General features: G+C 57.1%; 1 long non-coding RNA gene across 2 annotated transcripts; it reads left to right on the top strand.

The window, feature by feature from the left end:
* Positions 1 to 9,247: 9,247 nt before the first annotated feature.
* On the top strand, positions 9,248 to 14,390 carry LOC306666354. Of its 2 annotated transcripts, XR_013765282.1 has the most exons (4): positions 9,248 to 9,951; positions 10,111 to 10,231; positions 11,606 to 11,826; positions 13,635 to 14,390. It is a non-coding gene; the product is annotated as an uncharacterized lncRNA (long non-coding RNA). The 2 variants fall into 2 exon arrangements; XR_013765281.1 differs by having other exon boundaries at positions 9,248 to 10,231.
* The last annotated feature ends 523 nt before the right edge of the window (positions 14,391 to 14,913 follow it).

Raw genomic sequence — 14,913 nt, forward strand, 5'->3', positions numbered from 1 at the left:
GAAGTAAACAAAAAGAGCAAAACATCACAGGCTATTCCACGCAGGAGATGTCAAGTAGGGGTGGTGGACTCCCCTGTGGGTCTTCCTGAGCTTCCTGTCACATCTGAGGGTCTTCCTAGGTCCTATCCACGAGGGGAGGCAGGGTCAACTGAGCTAGCGCCCACCCCAGCACAGCCCCGGGGGAAGCGAGCCCTGAAGGGCACAATTTAGACAGGTGTACATAAAGGAAAAGCAGGATTTCCACACTTCTGACCCCAGACCCCGAGGCAGCCAGTGTCCTCAAGGTCCATAGGAGGGTCAGACCCCCAGGCCGAGGGCTCCCTGCCTCAGGACAGCCCCACTTCAGACGCCAGCCACAGCCCGTCCCAAAGCTCCCCAGGGCCCTCCAGCCATGCCCCAGTGCAGGAGAGGCGGGCCCCTGCTCAGAGTCCCCGGGCTGTGCAGCTGTGCGTCGAGAAGCAGGGACGTTCCTATCCCGACACACATGCTCTTGGCGCTCTCGATGGCCAGGTGCTGCCGTTTCCAGCCTGTCCACTATGTGGGCAGCTCTCCACCCTAGAGGACAGGCAGCACTGGGCTCCAAGCAACCCTGGTGGGCAGAGTCCTGGTGATTGGTCCCTCTCTGCAACTGCTGGAGCTCAGAGGAGCTTCCCCCAAACCATGGTGCTTCCTTCACACTGAGCAGTTGCATCAAACAGAGACTGAAAGGCCACATGTCCTTGACACCCTGCAAGCAGCGGACAGGGACGGGTTCCCAGGGGCTTGGCAGGCAGGGCGGGGGCAGAAGATGGGCCTCTTCCCAGAACAGCCCAGGAGGGAGATCGCAGTGTGCCCTTCAGGATGTTGCCTCCCTCCTTCCACACAGATAGAAGCACTGGCCAGGGCAGATCAGCTTGCTCTGCGGTCCTCACTCATGCAGCCTGAGTGGCCAGGTTTGCGGGCACATGGGCACTCGGCAGCCGTGCTCTGTGCACGCATGCACACATCGCTGCACACATGGTACACATGCAGTGACGTGAGCCACCACACGCACGCGACATGCATGGCACACACGGGCTGGCACCGTGGTGCACGCCCAGGGACTCGGGAGGCTGAGGCAGGAGAGTGACAGGTTCCAGGCGAGCCTCAGAAACTTAGCAAGACACTGGCTCAAAATAAAAAATAGAAAGGAGAGCTGGATGTGCCCCAGCAGGTAAGCACCCTGGGTTCAATCCCCACTCCCCCAAATAGAAGCACAAATCTGGCATGACCTGCGTATTGTGCTTGCCTGTGGGCACACACAACTGTGCAGGTGTGTACATACACATGGTGCACACACGTACACAGATTCATAGCGTGCACATGAGCATACACACCCACATGTGCCTGCACATGGACACACACAACTGTGCAGGTGTGTACATACACATGGTGCACACACGTGCATAGATTCATAGTGTGTGCACACGAGCACACACACACACGTGTGCTGGAGTGTGGGCCTACAGCTGCTCTCCAGCTCCACTCCCAGACTCTGGCCACTGTCCTGCCCACACCATGGCCTCCCCGAGACTTGTCCCCCTCTTGGGGTGCTCTTCTCATTGCAGACTCTAGAATCATCTCTGGTCCTCACTGAAGTTCGGTCTGAGAGCAAGCTTACCCGCCCGTGTCAGGGGCCTTTTCTGGGTCCTTGTGTGTCTGAGACACGGCTGTTAGAACCCGGCCCCTCATGGCATCCATGTTCATCAGAGCCAAGGTGTCTGTGGGCCAGGCTACCCATGTCTGGAAGGCTGGGCTTGACTCCAGAGATGTCCTCTGTGCCGTCTGGGGTGGACTCCGCTGCAGGATCCAGCTACGGGATTGGTTTTTTCAGCATCCGAAGGGGTCTCACGGTTACGGGCAGAGCACCTGCAGATGGGCCGCTGAGCTCATCCACGGGAAGGGATTTGCAACGAAAAGGCCGAGACCAGCTGAGAGTCTCAGGGCAGCAGAAATGCTAGCACAGTCTAGCAGAGGCAGGAGCCCAGGGGTGGGTAGGCTGATCTGTCACTGCCCTTCCTTGAATGCCAGCGAAGAGCAGCCCGGCAGACTGGCCCAGGATGGGCCGCGCCTGCTGTGTGCACACTGCTCGTGTTTTCCTCATACCAGGACGGAAGGACAGCCTTTGCCTTTTTATTTTCTCATGTCACCTGCTCCCAGGGACACTTGGCAGGTGTGAAGTCAGGGTCAGGCTGGATCCCTGACATCCCACTTTGCAGGGACCCCTCTGAGGACACAGTGGCACGCTCAGCCTGCGCATTTCCTTAGAGGGGCTGAGCTGACTGAGGAGCATTTATTGTGCCGGAGACTGAACCCAGCAGCACTTCACCACTGAGCTTTGTCCTCAGTCCTTTGCTTTTGACACAGGGTCTGGCTAAGTTGCTGAGGCTGGCCTCGACCTTGGATCCTCCAGTTTCAGCCCGAATCGCTGGGATTACAGGCGTGCACCAGTGTGCTCCGCCCTAAGGTGTGTATAAGTGACAAGTAGCGGAGGGTGAAGGACATCAATGGCACAGGCTACCCGAGGCAGCTCTGCTGTGATTCCAGACCTGTGCCAAGTCCTGGTCGCCCCACTGGACAGGGCCCTCTCCCTCTGAGGTGCTGTTCCCGCCCTCCCCTTGCCGGCTCCTGACTCCAGCACCTGGGAGCTAGTGTGGGCGTCACCTTCACTGCCTTGCACAGCACCATGTGACACTGAAGCACCTCTTCAACCTTGGCCTCTGTGTGCCCTCGGGGTCAGGCCTGAGCCCTTGGGACATGGCATGTCAGGGCCCAGAGGGGCTTGGAAGGCTCTGACTCTGCCCACTCTGCCTCACCACCTCTCCTAAGGGCGCTGCTTACAGAACCATTGACTTCATCCGCACATCGAAGTGGCCGCTGTTGAGTTTTTGTAAATTCCTCTTGGCACAGATCGAGTCTCTGAAAGGCGGCACTCAAGGCTCACATCTCCTCGGCGGAGCTTCCCCTGAACCGTGGGGACTGCCCTTCATGGGTCTCCTCCGCAGGATGTGTCTGAAGGCCCCGTCCCCTAGGCTTGGGCCTGAGTCTCCCTCATGTCACCTGCTGGCTTCGTGTGTGGGGCAGCTTGACCTTGAACACCTGGAATGTCTGGTGATTTGTCCCGGTCCTCCCAGCAGCTTTGGCCACAGGGTGGACGTACTATCCTGTGAGCACCTGAGAAGAAAGGCAGGTGCGGGAGGACATAACTGCTGGTCAGAGCATGCACAGTAGCAGCCCGCAGTGGCTGGAACCCGGTCTGTCCACTCTGGCCCCAACAGTGACGGGCAGGGGCAGCACTGGGGCGGAGGGGGAGAGCCCAGGACCACTCATCCTGTCCTGTCTGAGCTGGCGTCACTGAACTGCCCACTCCTTCCATTAGCTCTGAACAAAGACACCAAGAGGAGTCCCTGAGGATGGTCACCCTCATGGGGTGCTGCGGGGGCTGGGGAGGCTTGTCGCCACTCCCTGGATGAGCCAGGGAGATGGTGCCACGAAGACCTCACCCGCTGAACACCCTCGGAACCGCTCAGCTGCAGTTCACGGGAGCGCACAGGGTCAATGGAGCTCCTGGCTGTTCACGCAGCCGCGGGGCGTGGAGGGGCCCTGCGCGGGGATGGGTGGCTGGCAATGGAGGCTGTACATGCAGAGGAGCCAGTGTGTGTGAAGGTGGATGAGTGATAGCCACACTGTGTGTGAATGTGTGTGCACGGTGCGTGTTGGGATGAGATGGAATGTGCACGGATGAGAGGTGGTGGTACCGCGTGTGTAAGCGTGTGGTGGTGTGTGTGTGTGTGTGAGATGGTGATACCGTGTGTGTCTGCACATGGTGGGGGTGTACGCATGTGTTGCATGTTTGTGTGGCACGTGTGCAACCTGTGGGTCATGAGGCAGCTTCACGGGCCTTCCCAGGGAGGGCTGGCAGGTCTGAGAGTGTGCCTCCACCTCAGGCTGTGACCTGGGGCAGGTGCGCTTGCCCTCACCGCCAGAGAGCTGCGTGCCTTCCTGGCCGGCACCCCCGGGAGCCCGAGCAGCACGCAGGCCTCCTCTCTCCTCCCAGAACAGGACACGGGCTTGGCTGTCTTTTCTGTGAAGGTCTTGGCTGTGCAGACCTCCCCAGGGGAATCCTGGGCGTCCTCTGGGGGCTGTAAATAACCTCCCACTGTGACCCCTGCAGCGACCTCGGGAGCGCGTTCCTTCCTTCCCCCACGGAGAGTTCTGGAGGGTTTCCAGAGCTTGGCTAAACCACCCACGGGCCTGAGCGCAGCTGCAGCGTCCCCAGGCTACAGAGGCTGGCACGGGGCTGGGGCTGGCGCTGCAGCTGGCCTCAGGGCAGAGCTGCTGTGACCCGCACGAAGGCCCGAGTCGGCTCTGGGTGCCCGAGCATAGCGGCTGCCCGGAAGACCTGGGCAGGCGCTGCTGACGGATCAGCTTTGGCACTTGTGCCCCGACGGCGCTGCACACGGCTGGCCGCCGCGTGAGGGTGAGGTGAGCAGGAACCGGCTCGCGGCGGCATGGGGGTGAGGAGAGAGGGTGGCCGTGTGGCTGCCCCTTGGGGGCTCCCTGGTGGCCTCCACCGTGGCGCCATGTCAGGCCTTCTGGCCATGTGCCTGAGTGGCTGGCAGAGCAGGCCTTCCTCAAGATGGCGCATCGCTGACCCTCAGAGCTACGGCCCTTCTATCCCAGAACTCAAGTGGCACCTGGGGCTCGGCAGCATAAAGTCGCGGTCACACTGCAGAAGACCAGGCGCCAGCGCAGGCCCTGGGTCCTGGTCTGGGAGCCTGTGGGGGCGCAGGGGCCTCAGGGCCTGTGCTCGGGGCTCCTGGCCTCCGGGCTGAGAAGCCCGGCTATGGGAACAGGGAGGCAGTTGTGTTCAAGAACTCAGCTGTACCAGTGACTCTGGTGCGTCCAGACAGCCCTGCTCCAGATGCCTGGTCACCAAGGGAGGCTGGGCACCTACCCGATGAGTAGGACTTGGCTCAGGAGCGTTTGGAAGTTCTTTTGGAAATCCCCCCAGAGTGTGCTTACTTTGGCTCTGGTCTGCACAGTTGGCCTTAGATGTTGAAATGGCTCTCTCATTACTACACGTCATCACCCTCCATTGTCGCTTCAAACTCTACAAATAGGTGGAAGTTGTTTGGGACTTTTCAGGTAAATACAGTGAAAAATAATGCTGGTTAATATAATTATTGTTGAAAACGGAAATTAGGCTGGCTCTTGGGCAGCTCGCAAACCCGCCCTGGAGGCAGGTCCAGGAGGGGATTCCCAAACTATTTTAGGCACTGGGTGGGCTGGTGTGAGCCAGCAGCTTCCTGCAGCTCCCACTTCAAAAGATGGCATCGCCGGGATTGTGGGGTGCTGGTCCGACACAGCCCCACAGGGCAGTCTCTTCCTGCAGAGCCACGGCTCCACAGCTGAGAAAGAGCTCCCTCCAGAAGGCCCTGCTGCTGCCCGCCAAGGCCCTCCCAGCCCCCCACACGTCAAACAAAATGACACAGGTCTCTTTCAGACTCGGGAAGATTTCCAAGGCCACACAATGACTCCTTCACCCAGGATCCTCGAAACTTGGCTGGAATCACTCTCTGCCCAGATACCAGGAAATTTATTTTTAGATTGGGAAGAGAGTGTGGGGGGTTGGGGGAGAGACGGGCCAGGAAGAGCAGTACTGGCAAATATTTTAAAAATGGCTCCCTGGAGTGAGAAATTTATACATGCAGTATTGGCTTGTGCATATGTTTTCTGATAGAGAGTGTAAAGCACACAATCTCAAATACTAGTAGCATAGAGAGCTGAATCCTGTGGTCCATGCAGCCCACCCCATCCCACATGAGGCTCTTGGTGACTTCTGCTAGTTCTGGGTCTGCATCTGGGGCAGCTCGGCCACGACTCCACACAGGAGGCAATCTGCTCATCTTCTCCACGAGCTGTCCTGAGATCTGGCATGCTCTCCCCCGGTGATGTCTTACCTCACCTTGTGCAAATTACAAGGATTAAAATGAGACCTCTCTCCGCGTCTGCACCACCCGCGGCGGTAGACCATCATTTTAGCTTTTGCATAGCCATAGGGATGGGAAGGAATTCAGTTACATCATTTCTCCTAGCTGTGGTTAACAGTGAGTGTGAAAATCTCCCAAAGTTAACCATTGGCTCCCGAGACCTGGAGGGACCTCTCCACAGGTTCTGAGTGGACTCCATGGGTGGCCAGCATGAGTATACAACACGCTTGTTAGGTTAGGGCTCCCCATAAGAAAAAAACCTTCCAGGTTTGCTGGACTCCTCTCAACTTGCCGACTGATTCAGCCCGTTCACAGTTCTGCCCTCGTTTAGGAAGACGAGGGGCATGTTGGATAAGCATCCTTCTCTAGGGGAGTCCTGCTGGCTCCCTGAACTCTTGGGCAGGCTTGGGACCACCAGAGAAAGATCTACCTTACCACTCCCCATCCAGCTCGGCTCCCAGCACTTGGCTAGAAGGCCGTTGTTGAAGCACATGAGAAGGTGGGCCAAGCTGGGGCCAGTCAGAGCAGAGTGCGCCGGTCAGCTCATTTAATGTCTTTGTCAACACCCCTGCTGACGGCTACGTCTTTCTGCACTGAAGAGAACTCCGGAGTGTAGGAGAGGAGCTTAAATAGCTGGCCTGGGCAGCTCGCACCTGTCTCAGGGCTCGAGTTGAGCCACGTGGGTTACTCTGAGCCCTAACTTCCCTTTCTGGGTAACCACCAGTTACAGCTCTGGTGCGGCTCAGGTCACCCCTTTGCCTCTGTTGGAATTAGTGAGATTTAAATCTAGTCCATGAGCAACACGCACGTGTGTCTCCTGCCCTCTGTCAGTAAATGAACAAAGTCACAACAGGTTAGTGGAAAGAGACATGCATGCTTAAATAAAAATTATGTTGCAAGTACTGTGTGCTTTGGTTACCTAGCAATGTGGGATGCATGATGCACAACTGCTCGTTGTGCGTGGAAGCCTCAGCTGCTGGCTGAGTGCAGTGCTGTCCTGAAGGACCAAGGAGAGGACTCACCTTGCATGGGGCATGGAGTCTTCCCAGACAAGCTCCAGGGCTGCTACCCATGCACGAGCTCATCGGGGGTCAGGGTGCCCCAGTCTGGAGGTCCCCAGTCAGTGAGGACTGAGTTTGGCTGCAAGAGGGGAGTGCACACACATGCACACACACAACATACCCACTTGCACAAGCACACGCACATGCACACACACAAGGCAATACAAGTGCATGTGTAACATGCATGCTTACACAAGCACACACACATGCAACATGCATAGTTGCACAAGCATGCACACACATGACAAACACAACATGCACACACAAAACATATGCACATGCATACACACAACACAAGCATGCATGCAACATGCCCACTTACACAAGCACACATATGCACATACACACCCACACAACATGCACACACAGCACAAGAACACATGCAACATGCCCACTTACACAAGCACACACATGCACATGCACACACACACATGCAACATGCCCATATAAGCACACATGCGACATGCACGCACACACACACACAACATTCACACATGCATACACACACATTCTCTCGCATCTCGGTGTCCTCCATCCACAGGGGTCTTTTCCTGCCACAGGCTGCCAGGAGCTCCACGCCCCGCTGACTTGAGGGTCACATGGAGGGTGTCTTCCTGGGCACTTCCCTATGGCAGGACTCACAAATACATTTATGTCCTTGAGAAGCGTTGCCAGTCGCCTGCTCACATAATCAGCCTTTGTACTTAGACTAATTTATTTGAAATTCAATGCCACAAAAGACAGAATAGATCCTGAAATCTTGCAATAGGAGTTTTAGAAGCAGTGGTCCCCACTCCCTGTCAGTTCTCTTCCCTTTCTGCTTTTCTACCACAGCGTCTATTCACCTGCAGCAGCTCCTGCCTGGGCACGTGTACAGGTGGCTGGGAGGGCCTGTCTTCACCACGCTTCAAGCTTCTTGAAGCACCCGGAGTCTTGCCCCAGATGCATGGGAGCTGTGAGTTTAATTATATCCGGCCAATGCTGGTTAAATTTTTGCATAAGTAGCATTATTTGTTTATATCTTCTTTTTAAATGCTATATCAGCAAGTTGCAGAAGAGCAGGCAAAATTCTCTCTCCAAATACATGGTCAGCTTTGATTGCATAATGTTTGCTTAATCTTGTGAACTTTATTTCAATTAGCTCTTCTAAAATGATACATAAAATCAGCAAGCCACTGGGCCGATCCACTCAATGGCTGTCACTTCTTGAGTGATGATACCCCTTAAGTGTTACGTTTGCTCTGAAAATATGTTCTGATGCCTTCCCTTAAAGGAGCAGCGAGGAAAGAGTCAGGGGGTGAAGTAGCACACCAGTAGTCACACAGCCGTCCCAGGTCGTGGGAGCTGGGACCCAGGTGTCCTTGTCTCAGAGCCTAAACTCCGACCTCTATTCAGAAGGTCTTCTTTATCCACTTAAAGTACATCTGCCTAAAGATCCGAAGCAAACAGAAACCAAGATCCAAAATAAACAGTGGCACACAGTCTGGCTTCAGGGCTGAATCTCAAAGCGCTAGAGGCATGCAGATCGATCTGTTTTCTCCCATGTATGGCTAAGTCCAGTTCCCATCGTGACTCCAAATGAGAAGACGCGAGGGCGAACTCACGTGCCTGCGGGGCTTGGTGGGACTTTTCTGCATGGAGTTCCAGGCAGCATGAACTCCCTCCAGACGTGGAAGCATGATCCTAAAGGACATTTCCTGAAGGTGTCTCTTCAACATGCAGGGGACTCCGTGCACATGTGTTTGCACTGTGATCTGGGTTGCTTCCCCCTCGGATGGCCAGTTGAAGATGAACGTTCTGAGTGTGTCTCCCTGCAAGGGCCCAAAGGCTCACCCTCTCATCTCCACGAGTCTTGTGGGCCTAGGGCTTCCACAGGATCTGTAATTGCATTTTGTCATCGTTGCGTTGTGTTCGAAACTTCAACCTGCGATGGTCGATATTGCAATAGACCACCAGTGGTAAGCTGGAGGATCAGCGAGAGCCCTCTGGCTCCTCTTCTGCCCACAGGCATTGAGATTGGTCAGGTGACTTGCTCTGGCCAACAGATGCAGTAGGTGATGCAATCGGCAGCTTTATTGGACCTTACGCTCCTGCCACTGACCTTGAGGAGACCACGGTCCAACGAAGGTGACAGCACCTGGAGCACCCAACCTGCGGCCACACCCATCACCAGGGCCACCACCCACCCCCAGCTGCCGCCAGGTAAGAGCTGCGGACTGTAAGCTGGGGCAGAGTCAGGAGTGTGGGGTGGGGGTGCTAGGCTGTGGCACCAAAGACTTGGAGCGGTCTGCCTGATGGGTGTGGGCCATACCAGGCAGGCAGGGTGCCAGCTGTCAGGGAGCGGATCATACGTGGAGGGTCTCTTCGTGAGGATGGGGGTCCCCTCAGCCTCATCACTCTGGAGACTGGCAACACACACAGGGCCTTCAGGACTTGGCAGAAACAGATCTCGGCAGGCCTGTGACCCACTCAGCCAGGGTGACAGACTTTGCACTGGCCTCACCTGGCAGGAGGCACCGAGCCCAGCAGCAGTGTGTCCTTTGCCCCTTGCCTGGTTCCAGAACAAGCGGGGAGCGAGTGGAGGAGGCAGAGTTCTCCTGGGACGGAGGATTCAGCTTCCCAGGTCCCAGGCCTGCAGGGGCTCTCACACCAAGCAGGGGCAGTGCTGGCCCCCTGGTGCTGCAAAGGCTTGGAAATCTCAGTCTCTGAGCTGTAATCAAAGGAGGAGGCTCTGCTCCTCAGCAAACAAGTGATTCAAGTTTTGCTGCAATGTCTCAAAGAGTTGAGCTGGTTTCCGTCCAACACCTTCCCCTCAAAGGACGAACTCAGTTCTCTAATCCAGGCTGTGGGGAAGGGGACTTGAAGAAGGGAGAGGAGGGGTCAGTTTCAGCTCAAAACTGCTCCCAGGTGGCAGAGGCGTGTCCTGGGGTCTGGTCCCCCTTCCTGGGATGGAGGGACCCTCCATGGCTGGTCTCATGGAGTCAGGGCGTGGCTTAGCACCCTGGCCACATGTTCATGAGTATCTGTTTCTGCTGCAGCTCTCACGATTGACTTGCCAGGGATCCGTGAGGAGCTGTGAACCTCGAGCCACCAGACCAGGAGTCACCGTGGGAGTCCTGGCTGGACACGTGACTGATTGTGGACACCCCAGTTTGGTTGGTGTGTCTGATGCTGGTCTTGGCTTCCCAATAATGCTGCCAAACTTCATGACCCCAAAACAGCTTGACCTGGATTCTGAGGGAAAGTTTATACGCCCATCCGGATATTTTATTATTAATCTGGTTGAATTTCCTAACATTCTTGGCTGGCTTAAGGGAAGCTGGGCTGCAAAAACTCTGAGGAATGATATAACACTGAGGTTCCTTGATCAACGGGCTCGAAGAAATTACAGTTCAATGTCAAGTTGTCTGTGGCTTAAAAAAAAAAAAGACTGACTCAGGCACCCAGGCAGGGAAATATTGAAAAAGATACAACAAAGGTAAGTTCTGGGATTTGCTCCCTCCTCCTCTGTGGCGTGTCTCTGCGAGCTGTGTGGGGCTCTCTCTCTGACGCTGCATGATCTATTTACGTCCGTTGGGTGGACCCCTGCAACTGGGAGGCCGGGTCCTCCCTGGTCACATGCTCCCTTTACTTTTCCAGCACTTGCTGCCCTTTCTTTGCCACAGAGCTGACGTGGCTCTGTCACGCAGCGCTGCAGGCTGGGAGCGAGCGTGGGGTCCCTGTGCGTGCGCGTGGAGCCGGGTGGGCGGCTTTCTGGCTCTGCATTCTGCAGCGCTCTCCTGGGCAGAGTCCAGAGATGTTCTCCTTTTTCGATCACCTGGGCTAAGCAGCAGTTGTGTGGAGTGTCACACTTTGGAACTGGGAACATTTGGGGGAGAAAAAGGAGAGGAAAGAGCACGGAGGTTTCCAGAAGCTGAGACGTTCTGCCCTGGGACCTCCGCTGGTGTCACCATACCACGAAAGGCAGGCTCGCCCTCCGCCACAGTGAGTAGGAGGCGGGCGAGGCGTGTGGAGCTGGGGCTCTCTCGCCCTCCTCTCAGCTCCCCCAGAGGAGCCATAGAAACAGGAGAGTTAAACACGAGGTGGGTCTCTCTGCAGAGCGTAGCTTGCCAACGCCGAGACAGCACCTGCTCGCGGCTATAGCTGCCGTCTCCGCTCCTCGTTACGCGTGGAGATCGTCACCAAGGGTCGGTTGGCCATGAGTGGCACCTGTGCCCGTGTCCCGGCCACTGGTGTTTGGTTACCACTGCCTCCTGGCCTCCAGTGCCCTTTCCCCAGGCCTCCACCATAAACATCCCAGACCTCCTATCAGGGAGGCAGGCGGAGGCCATGCTTCCACCGGCCACCTGGAGAGCACACTTTTCCCTTTCATGACCAGCACGCTGCGCGGGTGGGCACAAAAGGCCTGGCCCAGCAACGCCCAGCAAGTTGGAAGAAACACTCAGTTCTGGGAAAGGCCGAAGCTTGCTCTCAGATGTGGCTTTCCTCCTGGGTTGTGAGGCCTGCAGGTGATTCTTGTTTTCCCTCTTCTAGGTTTTATGTGACGTCTGTGCATTCATTGTATGTATCAAAGCATCTCTGGAAAGACCCGTGTGGACCCCGAGGAGAGTTGGCTGGGGTCAGCATGGGAGAGAGACCGGCCATGTGTGACCTTGTTTTACATTTTGAACCAGCTGGAAGTGTCCCCTTTGGAAAACCCAACTTAGGTGAGAACCTGGTGGCACTCACCGAGTTTCTGCTTCGGCAGTGTTCAGGTGGGTATCTCTACAGGCTGGAAACCCACCAGAGAACACTCGGAGGAAAGACAAACCCTCACCAACAGCCACTGGGCCGACTTCACATTTAAAATGTGGTCCTTTATTTGTTCAGGGGGGCCCGTGGGGCTCTTGGGAGAGAACTTGGTGAGCAGGGCTGCCCAGGGCCACAGGATGAGGGGGCTGGCATCCAGGGAGAGCACCATGGCCAGTGCACCAGGCTTCCCTGACCAGAGGGACCCTCCAGGCAGGAGACGGTGGCTGCAGGAGCCCGAGGCCACAGTGAAAGTGCAGAGAGAGGGTTTGGGGCTCCGGATGACTGTAGGGTGTGATGGGTTCCCATCACTTAGGGCTGTGACTAAAATCCATGAGTAACTTGAGGTGTGAAGTTAAAGTAGGCCGACTTTGCACCTGATCAGAGGGCGAGTGTGAAGCCAGGAGCAGGTCACTAAAGAGCTGTGGCAGCGGCTGCCCCGGGCGCGGGGGGCTTGCTGAGCCACAGTGGGGCCGCGGATCCTCTTCTGGAGCGTGGACGGGAGGAAGGGCTCGCAGGAGGCCTGCGGCCCTGGCCGGACTTCTGACAGGACCCCTGCTCCTGCTTCCCTGTCTGCACCCCTGTGGCGATGAGCAAGTTCCATGCAAGCCCCAGCATCCCTCTGGGTGGCTCTGCCGTGCTGGGTGGAGGAGGCAGATGCCCGGCGAGCTGCGCCTTCAGTCAAAGGCAAATGCTGAGCACCTGCAGGGAGAGGAAACACCCTGTGGGCAGTTTACGGGACTCATCCGAACTCTGCAGATCAGAGCTTGCCACCTGCTTCCGCGGCAGGCACCTTGATCAAGGAGCTGGAGACTCTCCTGCTGCCATCACGACGGGCGGGAGCTGGCGGGCAGGAGGCCGCGGGCCTGGCTCCTCTGACTCTGTGTGCTCAGTACGCAGAGCTTGACTGGCAGGGAGCACGTGCCGCAGGCTGCTCAGACTGTTTCTGGCATGACATTCGATCTGTGGCGCTTGTTGGCTTCCTGGGACCTGGTGCTGGACCCCGTTAAAGGCACAGCCTTCTGTGAACCTATAGCCTTAGTGCTGGCTGCGGTCCAAGGCCACAGTGGAGCCCAGCGGTGAGATGGACTCCCACTTGAGCGCACAGTCCCTGGGGACAAGCCATGAGACCTTACCCTCACGGGCCCTGCCACCCGTAAGACTCCTTGGTTGGAGGAAAGGCGCCCAGAGGCGTGGCTTCCCTGGCTGGTCCTGCCCTGCAGATGGGAGGGCCTGCTCTCCTGCAGCGTGGCGCTTACTGGCATGCGTGCGGGGCGGCACGTACCCGTATTGTGAAGCCTACTCCCCTCCTCTCCGTGCAGCCTGGGATCCTGAGGGCAAGGACTATGAGTTAGCTACTTAGGTCTCTCCAGGGCTTGGCAGGGAGGGTCTCTCAACGCTGGAGGAACGCCAGGAAGGAGAAGGGCACTCAGGAAGCCTTGCTCAGCGCTGAGAGCGGCGCCAGGAGGGCCCCAGGCCCACCGTCGGCTCCACCTCTTACTGGGGCCTCCCATAGTGGTCTGGGTCCTTGCCACTGCGTCCTCAGTGACTTCGGGGCTGGTGTCAGAGGAGAATGGCCTCCTAGCAGGCAACTGGCAGCCGGGGCGGGTGTGTGTGTGGTCTTCTGGGACCCCTAGCTCTGATGAGGGCTAGGGATGCCCATCCCAGAAGACAGGAAGGGCACGTCTGGTGCTGAACTCCTGGGTCCGTGTCAGCTCTGGGGTCTTGGAAGGGGTCATGTCTCTTCCTAACTCCACTGTCCATCACTTTTCAGGCCCGTGACTTGTTCAGTCTTTCTGTGCTGGCCTGCTCATCTGAGCGGATGAACCGACAGTCACACCACATTGTGGGGACCGAGGGGAAGAGCAACGAAGGGGAACGATCGTCTGTAATGAAGGCCGTGCAAGTGCCGGCTACCTGAATGCTGAGGGCAGTGGGTGACGGCTGGGATTTCCACTCAACACTCACTCACTATCGGAGGCAGGAGCCATCTAGTTCTGCTCCCTCCTGGCCCCAGCTCCATGAAGCATCCGAAACTCAGAGGTTGTGTCTGATATGCTGTGTTGCAAAATCCCAGCCCAGGTGGCAACTGGCATCTGTGCTGCTGTGAGTCTTCAGGGTGGTGTGGGGTTGAGCCCATAGGGTCTTAGAGACTAGGGACTAAGGCTTTAGGAGGTCTTGATTCCTAAGGATGATGTGCAGGAACCAAAAGGGAACAAAAGGGTCTCTGCTATCCCCCTCACTCTATGCTTGAGGGAACCGGGGTCCAGGAGTGGTCAGGACTTGCCCAGAGTGCTAGGTGACCATGGAGTTGCATGCAGCCACACACCCACTAGGCTCCAGGCAAGAGCCAGAGACTCAGGTCCACAGCCACACTCCACAGGTGCTCTGTGCCAGGGCCACACTGGAGTAGCCTGAGCGGGGCAGGGTAAGTGCAGCCACATATCCAGGTTCGGGAGGGAAACAGCGTCCCTAAGGAAACATGGTCCTCCCCTCCACTCCTCCTCCCCCTCCCCCTCTCTAGTTCCGCCTCCCCATCCTCCCTCCCCCCTCTCTTTGCAGTTCTGCCCTGCCTCTGTGCCCTCTGCCCCTTCTGTGATCTCTCTCAGCTGCGTTAGGGTCTGGGCTGTGTGTTCAAGTCTACATCAGGCTTCTCACTCTCAGCTCCCAGGGGTGAGGGAGTGCCTCGTCACCTCCTGTCCTCAGGGCCCGGCACAGCCTGACAACAGTGGATTTCAGTACATGTCTGTTGCTCTGAAGCCTCTCCCCAGTTGGCACATTTGGATTTCACTGCCCTTCACCAAGCACCAAGTCCTGGGCAGCAGCAAGCAGCAGGATTGCCTGAGCCTGAGGATTGGAGCCAGACATGGCTGGAGGTGCAGGGGCTCTGTAGTGGCGCTGAGCCCGACTGGCCACTGTGGAGTGGCCCTGCTCCTCCACAAAGCCCTAAGGCCGTCAGCTGACCCAGAGGACCAGCCGGGTGCTGCAGCAAGGCCCTGGGTGGGCTTCCCCAGCCCTGCCCCTTGTTGCTGGCAGCCTTGGGAAACAGTGCA

Source organism: Sciurus vulgaris, assembly GCF_902686455.1.
Source record: "Sciurus vulgaris genome assembly, chromosome: 7".
In the NCBI taxonomy this organism is placed as follows: domain Eukaryota; kingdom Metazoa; phylum Chordata; class Mammalia; order Rodentia; family Sciuridae; genus Sciurus; species Sciurus vulgaris.